The following is a 10,522-nucleotide window of genomic DNA, read 5'->3' on the forward strand; positions in this document are numbered from 1 at the left end:
TTTTCCCAAAATTTTCATCAGTTGATTGATGGGCTATTATTGGCTCATTGCTGCCAATAATTGAAGGATGCTGTCTTTGTTGGCTCAGTGAAGCTTCCAGATGTTATCAGAGCAGGCATTCCTTGAGGCTCACCCCACACGTGGCATTGGCTCCTATAGTGTGTCCAGCCACTAATCAGGGACCTGGTGGTGTCCAGGGCAGACCTTTAGGTCATTTCCAGAGCTTTCTCTACAGAGAGTGTATGTTACACGGCTCAGACGCCATCTGTTTTGAATCTTTTTTTTTCCCTCTTTGCCATTTTCTGTCCTACCTTCTCTCTCTTTCCTGCCCTCTCTTCTCTCCTCTCTAGTTTTCTGATGTTTTAGGATCAAAATAATGAAAAAGAATGGGAACAATTTCAACTCAGGAAATAACCCAAAGGTATAAGAAAGGCTGTACAAAGTTCACTGCTCGACTCTTCCCCGTTCTGATAAAACACGTTTACAGCAAAGAAATCTTGTCTGGGGAAATGAGGCAATAAGAGGTTGAAGTAGCACTGCGGGGTGAGGTGGGGCAGTCTGCTGCTCCTAGATGTCACGGAAACGAAGGAGAGAGGGAGACAATGGCCACTTCTGAGGCCACGGGGATTACAGGTTTCAGGTCAACCAAAGTGGTAATTCTCCCGTATGCCACCCTTATAAGAGGGATGGCAGGGAGACTCTGGGCCATGGTTTGCCCTTGGAAAAGGGGGGTGTTGGGCTTGGACTTTCTAGATGCCGCCACAGTGGGAAGCCAGAGTCTCATTGTGTGCTAATAGAGGTCACAGCTCTTGGGAACAAGGCTTGCAACACAGAGGAAACTCCCCCTCCCTGCCCGTGACCACACCCTTGCCTCTCTCACACTTGGGCTTCCCAGTCAGACAGCTCTGGGGATGACAGACATTGGCGTGGGATCATCAAGAAGACTGCTTGGGAAACCCAACAGGAAAAAGGGGTAGTTGAGCCAAGAAAAGTCACCAGACCTTTCTTTTGGCTTGAGGCATTGTGTATACATTTGAATAATAAGAACCAGATTAATATTACAATTCTAATGTGACTGTTGAGCCACAGTTATGTGCTAATCACAGTTTTCCAGGGATTGTCTTCAGTCATTACGCTAACTCTGCAAGGTAGGCGTTATCTACATTCTATAGATGTTGAAATTGAGAACAAGAGAGGTTAGGAGAGTTGCCAAAGGCCACAGAGTGAGTGGCAAGGCTGAACTTCGACTTCAGGTTTAATTGATTTTAAAGCTTGTTTTCTCTTTCCCTCCCTTCTTCTCTTCCTCCCTCCCTTCCTTCCTTCCACTTCAATTTTCTTTCTGTCCTGTTTGCTTTGTCTTTTTAAAAAGAAATAAAATGTCACATACACAGTGGGAATCCCTTTGTGTCCCTCCCCTGTCCCATTCTCCTCCCTTCCTCTCCGGAGGCAACCAATCTCTTAATTGAGGTTATTGAGTGGGAGTATCCCTCCCACCCTTCATTATGTGTTCATGGCCATAAGCGATCTATAGCCTGGTGTGTTTTAAATGTTTGCATATATGAAAAAGGGCTAAAAGTAGTCATTTACAGAGGAAAAGAATACAAATGCCTGTTAACAACAACAACAACAACAAATTCACTGTCTCATTCATTAAAAGAGCAGTACAGATTAAGATCACCCTGAGATACCATTTTTTAACCTCATCAGATTGGCCAGTACTGAGGATTTGGTAACTTAGTGTGTAGGAGAGGCCACGGGGAAGAGGTCTTCCAACTTTGATTGTGAGTGGGTGAAGTGATGTCTTCTCTCTAGAGGGCAATTTGACAATCTCCATCAAAAATGCAAATGCACGGGGTGCCTGGGTGACTCAGTTGGTTAAGCATGGACTCTTGATTTTTGGCTCGATCTCATGGATCATGGGTTAAACCCTGTATTGGGCTCTGTGCTGGCAGTGTGAAGGCTGCTTGGGATTCTCTCTCTCCCTCTCTCTTTGTTCCTCCCCAACTTGTTCTCTCTCTCTCTCTCTCTCTCTCTCAAAATAAATAAATTTTTTAAAATGCAAACACACAAAATTACAAAAGAAATTTCATTTCTGGACATCTGTCTATAGGTATATTTGTACATATTCAAAAGCACATGTGTTCAAGCTTACTCTTTAAAGTGTTGCTTGTAATAAAAAGACCAGGAATAATCCACACATCCATCAATAAGGGACTCACTGAATCAACTGTGGTACATCCCAATCAGAAAAAAGAATGAAGAGGGGCTCCTGGGTGGCTCAGTTGGTTGGGCGTCCAACTTCAGCTCTGGTCATGATCTCACGGTTCATGGGTTCAACCCCCGCGTCGGGCTCTGTGCTGACAGCGAGCTTAGAGCCTGGAGCCTGCTTCAGATTCTGTATCTCCCTTTCTCTCTGACCCTCCCCTGCTCATGCTGTCTCTCTCTGTCTCTCAGAAATAAATAAAAAAACTTTTTAAAAAAAAGAAAAAGAATGAAGATATTCTCTGTGCCAATGTGGAAATTTCTCCCATACGTATTGAATAACAAAAAAGCAAAAGTGCAGAAGAATATGTATACGATGGTACCTTTGTGCAGCAAAGGGGAAAATTAAGCTTATCTGTCCAGGAAGTTTACATATGAAAACTAGTAACAGTTGGGGCGTCTGGGTGGCTCAGTCGGTTAAGTGTCCGACTTCGGCTCAGGTCATGATCTCACGGTTCGTGGGTTCGAGCCCTGCATCAGGCTCTGTGCTGACAGCCAGCTCAGAGCCTGGAGCCTGCTTCAGATTCTGTATCTTGCTCTCTCTCTGACCCTCAACTGCTCTGTCTCTCTCTCTCTCTCTTTCTCAGAAATAAATTTAAAAAAAAACATTAAAAAAAAAACTAGTAACAGTTTTGTATGTGGGAAGAAAGGAGTGGGATGAAGGAAGAAATGAAGACTTTTCAATGTATTTTAAAATAATTTTTTTGAACAATATGGATGGACTGTGTTACCTATCCCCAAAATTTAATAATAATAAAAAAAAGCTAGAGTGCAAGTACATGTCATTCTGCAACTAACCTTTTCCAGTCTGGTTTATGTTTTTTGAAGCCTATCCATGTGGCCATGACCTTGATCTTTCCATTAATTATACTGCCTTGAACTGTGGAGTCCTACAACTGGAAATGGTTCTGGAGTTCACCCAGCTCCTTACTTTCATATTACTGGAAAGACACACGAAAGTGCAGAAATGACAAGCAGATCACCCAGGCCAGCCCCACAGGTCAATGCTAGAATTGGGGTTGGCTCAGATCTTGCAACCCTGGCTGGGAGTCTGGGGCCCCATTTCTTCCTCCACCCCCAATGCCAAAACCACCCCTCAATTCTTACTAAGAGTTGGTAATATTATGTGTTATCCTTTCCTAAGGATTTTTGCCTTTTAAAAACAAAGCAAAGATAAACAACCACATCAAACACAAAAACGAGTGATCACTGTTTTATGCAATAGAGATAATTTGGGGTCAGGGAAATGGAAGGGGGGGCACAAATAGCAATGGTGGTTATTAGCCAGGGTTGGAATAAACTTTGGAGTACCTCCTTCCCATTTCTTCCTCCTAAATAGATAAGCAAATAAATAAGAGAAAAGAAAAAGAGAAAGGCAAACAAAACAAAACAAGTAGGTCGTAACTTCTTCACTGGTCTGGTTGATTCTGCCTTGAGCTCAGGAAGGAACTAATTTGTGGCTTGATCTGTCAATAGCATTGTTGCAAATATCGTTAATGTAACAAAGTGTTATTAGTCTTTTTGTTGCCATAGAAACAGTGAAGGCACTCATAAATCTCCTATAGTGAATGAGACCTCCCCAGGTCAAGTCCCCTGGTCCTGCCATCATGCAGGACCCCATTAACCATCCTGACAAGAGAGGACCTTTCAGGATTTACCTTGATAAATAACCCCATTCCTTAGTAAAGCACTATGTCAGAAGTGGTAAGGATATAAAAACTCATGTGGTTTCACTTCAAATCTAATAGCATAGATGGGTTTTCCCCAGAATTTTATACTAAAATATTTTAGCAGTGGAGGAGCGGCAACAATGTGACGAGGTCCTTTCTAAGCCTGGAATTTTGGTCACATTCAGGATTTTCAGTTACAATTTCATGCAAATACTAGGTTCCATTTTGTAAGATAAGTGTGTTTGCTTTAATGTACGCATTTATATTCCATGAACCACTTTTTCCCTCCCCATTCTTCTAGTAAAATTGATCCTGCAAGAAGATACACTATGTTGACGGGTGGCTTTGGATATTTTCTGTCTGGATTTCAGCAGGCATCTTTGTACACAGAGATCAAGTCTGAGAAGCATGGATTGGTCAGGACTTGGCAAACTCATTTTGTAAAGGGCCAGACAGTAAATATTTAGGCTTTGTGGGCACACTGTTTTTGTTAACCACTATTCAACCATGGTATTGTAGTCTTGTAGTAAAAGCAGCCATAAACAATATGTAAATGAATTGGCATGGCTGTGTCCCAATAAATCTTTATAGAAACAGCCAGAGTTGGCCCATGGCCTAAATCCGGCATACAGGATAGGTTTATCAATCCCTAGATGAGACAGTACATTCCCAAGGGCTTATTAAAGGAAATATTTTCAGCTGGAACAAACAAGAAACAAGAATGGGAATAGAAATTCCGTTGATCATTGAAGGCTACCTGTTATTTCAAAGAGCAGAGAAGAAATTATAGCATTATTGGTAGGAGACCAGTGTAATCACAGGCAAAATTTTTAGGTTTATATGTATGTGGGGGACAGGGAGGACAGTAATCAGATCAATTTGGCGGGGGGGGGGGGGGGGAAGGAATTCATGTCCAAGAGAAGCATGCTAAACCATTAGACCTGGAAGGGACCTTTCTGATCATTTTCTTCTCATTTTACAGATGGGGAAATTGAGGTCAGGAGAGATCTCAGATCTGGGACAAGGCTGGAGAGTGGAGTGCCTTGAACACTAAGCTAAGGGATCTCAGCTCTGCAGTGCAGTGCAGGCCAGTGATGTTTCACCATTTCCTCATTTGAATGCTTATTCATTAACCCACTTCCTACATGCCACGTGACCAGATGTCCCAAGAGGAGTTCCTTTGGGATGAAGTTAATTCTCATCCATTGTGAAATAGCACTGTTGAGATGGTGACAAGACACATCTGGAGCAATCACCTAGACGAATGCCAAGTTTTAGCTTCTCATCCTGCTGTTAACTTGTCCTGCTAGCCTGGACTGAAGCCTGAGCTCTGTTGTGGTTAAACAAGAAGCATTCATCCTCAGAACCAGTGTTCTGGCCCCTTCTCCTCCCACCACGAACTCGAAGTAATAAATGACCAGAGGATATTGGAGTAGGAGGAGCCACAACCTGTGTGACCCAGATATTCATTCATTGCTTTTCCCCTGCTAATTATTGAGCACTTCCCATGCCTTGGGTTTTGGGGATAAACAATAAAGAGGTAAGCAGGCAGACTTCTGCCTTCATGGGGCTCACATTCTAGTGGTGTGAGGAGGGAAACATAAACAATACACAAATAAACAAAAAAACAAACAAGAATTTCAGATGGAGAGAAGTGCTTCTAGCAAACTTGAACAGGGTATCACGAAAATGGCTGGAGGGGCTCCTTTTTTGAAGACCTCTCTGAGGAGAGACCTGAAGGTTGAGAAGAGAGCAAGCACAGAGCACTTCAGGCAGCGGGCAGAGTAGGAGGAAAGACCCAGAGACCCTGGTCGAGGAACAGAAAGGCCTGTGTGTCCACAGGGTGGGAGCGTGGTGGGGGGTGGAGGAGGGAGGGGTAGGAGACAAGGAAATAGAGATAGACCACGGAAAGAAATGGGTGAATTTTAATCTGGTTGATTATGTGACTCAACTTGGTCTGTCTTCTTTTTTCTTTAATGAATCCTCTGAAATCCATTAAGAGAAACGTGTGAAGTGATGCCTGCCCTTGTTTTTAAGAGGTAATTTCTGAGTATCATTCTTGGCTGTCACCTGACTTCCCCTGGCTGCCGGTGCCATCCCAGCTCTGATTGTCAGTCTTTAGTAGGTGACCTGTTTTCTCTGCTGCTTTTATAAGTCATGTCGTTGTTTTAGTGCTCCTTAGCTTATATATAAACGTGCTTAGGCGTGGACTTAATCGTATTTATTTTATTTGGGGTTTGGTGGGGGATCCTCAGCCTGAAGATTACTTTCTTTCACCAATTTTGGAAAATGCAAACCTATTAACTCTGAAAATTTCCTCTCTTACTCTTAAGTACTGAGAATAAACTGAGGATTTCTGGGGGTGGAGGAGAGGGGAAAGGGAGTGATGAGCATGGGGCAGGGTACTTGTTGGGATGAGCACTGGGTGTTATATGGAAACCAACTTGACAATAAACTGTATTAAAAATATAAAAAAAAAAGAAATTTTCCTCTCTTCCACTTTTTCTGTTCTATTTCTCCAGTACTTTAATGAGATGCATGTTAGTCCTTCTAAGCCTGTCACCCATTATTCTTGATGTACCTTTCCTATTTTACCTCTTTTAGTCTAGTTACTCTGTGCTCAAGTGAGAGTAATTTCAGATATACAGTCACATTTATCAATTCTCTTCAGCAGCACTTAACATTCTGGTTTCTATTTTTAAAAGAGCATCCAAGCTGTTATTTGGAGAATGACTGGGAGGGATTAAAAGTAGAAGTAAGATAACTGACAGGCCTAGTCCAGGTGGGAAATAATGGTGGCCTCTATCAGACAGTAGCAGTGGCAGCTGAGAGCAGTGACTAGATTCAGGATGTATTTTGGAAGCAGAAGAAACAGGACCCATTGAGTGATTGGACGGGGGGTTTGGATGGTGCTGCTGGTGGTACTGGTGAAGTGAAAAGCAGAAATCAAGGATAACTCATTGGGGTTGGTACTTGAGCAACTAGTAAATGGCAGTGGTTTTTGCTGTTGATAAGATTGGAACGCCAGGGGACGAACGGTTTGCATGGGAAGCGTTGTCAGTGGATAGGGCCATCCTGGGTGTGCTGAGTGGAAGATGCATTTCAGGGGTCCAGGTAGGGAAATGCTGTTGGCAGCTGGAGGTCATGTGTTCTGTGTCTCCAGTTGAAGGGTCAGCATTCTCTCTAATACCCAAATAACAATTGCCTATGACAATTTGCTTGACCACACATTTTATATTTCCTCCCTGAAATTTCTGGGGCTCCTTAAAGATCTGCTAATTCCATGGATCCATCCTGGTTTCTGCCTTTCACCTCCCCTAGGCATTCTGTCCCATCTCTGCTCAACTCTGTGACACCATATGACATCTCTGCCTGAGGCTGGACATGTTTAAGGGAGCTGATACAAATTGTCAAATAGCTCTTCCCACACATTGTGCCACTTATATTCCCATCAACAGAGAAGGCGTGTCCATTTCCCCACATTCTCACTAACACCATAGATTATATATGTTTTAAAGTTTATTCATTTTATTTTGAGAGAGAGAGCGAGCGAGAGAGCAAGCACATGAGTGGGGAGGGGCAGAGAGAGAGAAAACAAGAGAGAATCTCAAGTAGACTCTCCACTGTCAGCACGGAACCAGATGTGGGACTCAATTCCATACACTGTGAGATCATGACCTGAGCTGAAATCAAGAGACAGATGCTTCACTGAGTGAGCCACCCAGGCACCCCACACTTGCCAATTTAATAGATGATAAAGGGTGACACATTTCAATTTGTATTGCAAACATATGCTTTTAAACAATAAAATATGTCTATAAATTTCAGTGCTCCAGATCATTCAAGCACTCATAATCACGCATAATTATGCAGGAATTTTAGGGTGCAGATAACAGTGCTGGCTAAGAAGTCCCATTCCATACCAGGCTCTGCAGTTGTGGTACCTCTTTTAACCCCCATGGCATCCTGATGTGGTGTTATTATTGTCCCTCATTTTCTACATGGGGAAAACTGAGGTCAAGGGTATAAGTAACTTGTCCCAGTGGCAGAGCTTGGAGTGACATCCTAGGTCAGTGGGAATGCACAGCCCGAGCTCCTAAGCCTTGCCCTCCTCTCTTCTTCTGCCCTAGAAGGGATGCTGGACCAGAACCCCTCCTTGCCTGGGACAACAGCATTAATTGAATTCCTTCTGGAAATTCTTTTCATCTCTTAGCCACCCATTCTCACTTTCCTGCTTTTTTCTCCCAGATTTCTAGATCCTTTTTAGGGTTGACATGTGGTCAGTATAATCTTCGGTGACCCTCCCGCAGCAAAGACATTCAGGTCATCTGTGGGCAGGGTAACAAAAGCCATGAAACTTCCTGCAGGTTTAGGGGTGGAGAGGGAACTCCCTGCTGGGGGCCCATTTCCTCTGCACTTCTTTCCTGTCATACAGCAATGGGGGTAAGTTTTATTTTTTCCTGATAGTAATAATGAGATAATATATATTTAGGAATACAATGTGCTTGTGTCCTGTTGTAAGCACTGCCGTTGCCTCAACTACCTAATGGAGTACTTACCATTGTAAGTGTTGTACATGCTTATTACATAAAGTTTGAATAATAGAGCACCTAAGGACTGCCACTGCTAAGATCGTGCTGTATTCCCTGCTTATATTTTTCCTTAATTATTTTATATTTTAATGGGCATCACATCCCATGTGCAATTGTTATACATGTTCAACTATACACTTTTGAGAGAAAAGAGAGGAGGAAATGAAAGAATTCTAGTGAATGTACTAGAGTGAGCATGAGGTGAGAACAGCAGGGGATTCTGCTGTTCCTTCCTTAGACCTCAGCCCCTGGGGCCTCTCATCGTGTGACTGCCTCACCACACAGGCTGTGGGTCTAGGCTTAAAGAGATGTGTTGGGGTTCAGCATGGCACCTTATTAGAACCACCTGCTTCAGCTGATGGTCACACCAGGAGTCAAAGATCCATTGAGCATTTTGGGAAACACTGGCTGATGGAACTTACCGAGAAATGTGCATCTCCCATGTGGTATCATGCTAAGGGGTTTCAAAGGTATTTCAACTTTCGACATTTCTACGTGGAGTACTAACCTGACAAGCTAACCCCTATGCAAGATGCCACTTTTTGGAGCTGAGTCACTCTATACTTTGAGGTTTAAATCAAAGTGACTTAAGCTCTTTGTCCTGTTTTCTTTAAACTTTATCCTATTTGCTGGGATGTCTAGTGTCCTCCCCTATATTTCTGCCCTCTCTGAAGCTGGTGTTGTGGTTGGTGCTAGCTCCGGGTTTCTGCCTATGAGGATCTCGGGATTCACTTCTCCCATGAAGGGACCACACACTGGCCTCCTCCCTGCAGGGAGCCTGGCATGGGATTTGACGTCTACTTTTTGCTTTTACCAGGCCCTTCTCCTGAGGAGTGTGTGCTTCATAGACTTAAATCAAGGTGTGCAGATCTGGGAGGGATTTTTAAAATTCCTAATTCTAATTAAATTCCTAATAATACCAGCAAATTCCTTTCACAATTTCTGAGCCATGAACCAGCAGAGTACCTGATGCCATTGAGGCCTGGAGAAGGAGGCAGGAGATTGGGTCTGTGTCAGGTGTGACAGGATGCGTCTGTTCCCCATGGATGGAGGGAACACCCTGGGAAGCAGGACTAGGCTTGCTCTGCCATTATCCCTAAGTGGGTTTTGAATGGATGAGACGATCCTAGTAAAAGGGGAGTGTCGGGTGGACTGTCTCTGGTTGGGGAGAGAAAGGAGGGAAGGAGCTAGAGCCCAAGCTGGTGCTACATATGAGCACCTATGTAGGGGGTGGCTTACACATGTAAGGGGTGGCCCCACAACACTCCACAATGAAACCAATGCATGTGCCCCATGAGAGGCAGCCTCACAGATAGAGCCAAAGGCCGGCCCATGTCATCCAGGGAAACAGCAATCAGTGTAATAAAGAGGATCAGTCCTTCACCAGGAGTAGCTAAGTAAGGAGACATCTCTGCCTTCCATCCTTCTGTCCTGCTTCAATACCAGAGGACATGTGTGGAAGAGATGGGGTGATGACAACAGACCCTACTCCCCTCCCTGCCAAGCTCCTTAGAGACACAGGTCCAGTGTTTGTGTATGTGTTTGGGGTTGGGGGCAGGGGGCGGTGGGAAGAAGAGAGTCACTGCTTGAAAATAAGTTCAAAATGTGAAGGAATAACCCCTAAAAACTAGAAATAAATGGTATTGGACTAAAATGATGTTAAGCATTGCTAAAGAGCACACGGTGGCACTTTTGTGTTTGAAACTATGTTCCTTAATAAACTAGATTCCATCACAGTTATGAGGTATTGGCCTTTTAAAGATTCAAATTTCATAGCCAGTATGCCTTTCCCCAGCTGCCTATATCTGCCCACCTCACATGACAACTTTTTTTCAGGCCTGGAGGGTGCAGTTTCAATACATTGGCCATCAAAGGTGATGATCCAGGGGAGAGAGGAGGATGTCCCCAGAAAACCTTGCAGCCTCAGTAATTTGTATGCAAGTGAACAAGAGAGTGTGACTGTCCCCACTTACCTCTGAGGGTCGGAAAGGGTTCTGT

At 43.8% G+C, this 10,522-nt stretch overlaps 1 long non-coding RNA gene across 1 annotated transcript; it reads left to right on the top strand.

The window, feature by feature from the left end:
• Positions 1-863: 863 nt before the first annotated feature.
• On the top strand, positions 864-5,804 carry LOC120240594. Its single transcript, XR_005530658.1, has 3 exons — positions 864-973; positions 4,234-4,348; positions 4,915-5,804. It is a non-coding gene; the product is annotated as an uncharacterized LOC120240594 (long non-coding RNA).
• The last annotated feature ends 4,718 nt before the right edge of the window (positions 5,805-10,522 follow it).

The sequence above is a fragment of the Hyaena hyaena genome, unplaced genomic scaffold, assembly GCF_003009895.1.
Source record: "Hyaena hyaena isolate Hyena2069 unplaced genomic scaffold, ASM300989v1 scaffold_253, whole genome shotgun sequence".
NCBI lineage: Eukaryota > Metazoa > Chordata > Mammalia > Carnivora > Hyaenidae > Hyaena > Hyaena hyaena.